The following is a 2,974-nucleotide window of genomic DNA, read 5'->3' on the forward strand; positions in this document are numbered from 1 at the left end:
CAATATGTTTAAACAGTGAGGTACCATCACCAAAGTGACATTCTGAAATCAACCCTATCGAGCCAATGAGATGAACCAGAATCACTGCCCAGCCATCCCGAGTTCATCGGGCCAGTCAATTTCACATTCCTGCAGGATTTTTCATAGCTTGACAAATTCGTGATGGTACCTGCCCATTGAACCATATTGCAAATGCACAGTGACTTTGCAAAAGTGAGAAAACATAAACAAATGGACATGATGAAATCAACACAACGAGTGATGGAAAGGTACAACTATCACTGCTCGGCCATCCTGTGTTCATCGGGCCAGTCAATTTTGCATTTTTGAGCATGTCAAATTTCATATGGTAAATGCCCATTGAACCATATTGCAAATGCACGTGCACTTGCAATATGATTGTATGGTGAAAAAACATCACCAAATGGACATGATGAAATCAACACAACGAGTGATGGAAAGGAACAACTATCACTGCCCGGCCATCCTGTGTTCCCATAGCGGGCATTAATATCAGAATGACCGGTAAATGCATTCACAACCATATTTTTATTTTTGGGTTACCAGGTGCCTATTTTCAATCACCAATTGCACAACAATGCGTATCCATCAGAATATTTTAAACAGTCCATAAAGCACTCAGGACGGCCCCCATAGATAGAGGGCCGTAGTAGGGTACTCCCATGGCGGGCATGGACAATAGGAGTCCTGGTAAATGCATTTACAACCATATTTTTATTTTTGGGTTACCAGTTGCACAACAATGCACGTGCCTTTGCAATATGATTCTATAGTGAAAACACATCACCAAATGGACATGATGAAATCAACACAACGAGTGATGGAAAGGAACAACTATCACTGCCAGGCCATCCTGTGTTCATCAGGCCAGTTAATTTTGCATTCCTGCAGGATTTTTATAGCATGACAAAATCGTGATGGTACATGTCCATTGAACCATATTGCAAATGCACAGTGACTTTGCAAAAGTGAGAAAACATAAACAAATGGACATGATGAAATCAACACAACGAGTGATGGAAAGGAACAACTATCACTGCCCGGCCATCCCGAGTTCATCAGGCCAGTCAATTTTGCATTTCTGCAGCATTTTTGAGCATGTCAAATTTCTTATGGCATTTGGCCCCCAAAAAAGTGACTTTTGACTTTGACTTTTGACTTCCTATGAAATCATATTGTAAATGGACAAATCATATTCCTTATGCACAAGTAAAAAAAAAAAAAAAAATTATGATAATACAATACAACTAAAGTATGTTGATACAGTTCTTATACGTGTGTAATTGACACAAAATTTGAAAGAATTTCGAAAAACGGTCCAGAAAGCACTTTAAGGGTGTGTGAAGTTTTTTACAACATTTTGACATTTTTGACTTTTGACTTTTGACTTCCTATGAAATCATATTGAAAATGGACAAAACATATTACTTATGCGCATGTAAAAAAATATATATATATTATAATAAAATTGGACAAAAGTGTATTCATACAGTTCTTACACATGTGTAATTGACAAAAAAAAATCGAAAGAATTTCGAAAAACGGTCCAGAAAGCACTTTTTTAAGGGGTGATAAGTTTTTGACAAAAAATTCATTTTTTCAAAATTTTGCTTTTGGAGGTTGACTTGGGTTACATTTCCAATATGAAAAAAAAACCATGGTGGTGCGGATTCGCCACCTGTTGAATTTTTAAAGTGTTACAACTGGCAATTGCCATATGGCATATGCAATACACTTTGCATGAATCAACGGCGAATTGGGTGGTATTGGACAATGTGTATATGGTTTGTCCGATGCCAATGACTTCCCATTCATTTTTGTCCAATACAGGGGGGTCTTCCCTTACAGCTGTAAGTCGCTTGGGGTATGTCTATCAGTTTTGCACATCGAGAGACTGAATTTTTTTCCCATTCCTCCTTGCAAAACAGCTCGAGCTCAGTGAGGTTGGATGGAGAACATTTGTGAACAGCAGTTTTCAGTTCTTTCCACAGATTCTCGATTGGATTCAGGTCTGGACTTTGACTTGGCCATTCCAACACCTGGATATGTTTATTTTTGAACCATTCCATTGTAGATTTTGCTTTATGTTTTGGATCATTGTCTTGTTGGAAGACAAATCTCCGTCCCAGTCTCAGGTCTTTTGCAGACTCCATCAGGTTTTCTTCCAGAATGGTCCTGTATTTGGCTCCATCCATCTTCCCATCAATTTTAACCATCTTCCCTGTCCCTGCTGAAGAAAAGCAGGCCCAAACCATGATGCTGCCACCACCATGTTTGACAGTGGGGATGGTGTGTTCAGGGTGATGAGCTGTGTTGCTTTTACGCCAAACATAACGTTTGGCATTGTTGCCAAAAAGTTCAATTTTGGTTTCATTTGACCAGAGCACCTTCTTCCACATGTTTGGTGTGTCTCCCAGGTGGCTTGTGGCAAACTTTAAACGACACTTTTTATGGATATCTTTAAGAAATGGCTTTCTTCTTGCCACTCTTCCATAAATGCCAGATTTGTGCAATATAGACTGATTGTTGTCCTATGGACAGAGTCTCCCACCTCAGCTGTAGATCTCTGCAGTTCATCCAGAGTGATCATGGGCCTCTTGGCTGCATCTCTGATCAGTCTTCTCCTTGTATGAGCTGAAAGTTTAGAGGGACGGCCAGGTCTTGGTAGATTTGCAGTGGTCTGATACTCCTTCCATTTCAATATTATCGCTTGCACAGTGCTCCTTGGGACGTTTAAAGCTTGGGAAATCTTTTTGTATCCAAATCCGGCTTTAAACTTCTTCACAACAGTATCTCGGACCTGCCTGGTGTGTTCCTTGTTCTTCATGATGCTCTCTGCGCTTTTAACGGACCTCTGAGACTATCACAGTGCAGGTGCATTTATACGGAGACTTGATTACACACAGGTGGATTGTATTTATCATCATTAGTCATTTAGGTCAACATTGGATCA

Source organism: Oncorhynchus keta, chromosome 19 (assembly GCF_023373465.1).
Source record: "Oncorhynchus keta strain PuntledgeMale-10-30-2019 chromosome 19, Oket_V2, whole genome shotgun sequence".
Lineage (NCBI taxonomy): Eukaryota > Metazoa > Chordata > Actinopteri > Salmoniformes > Salmonidae > Oncorhynchus > Oncorhynchus keta.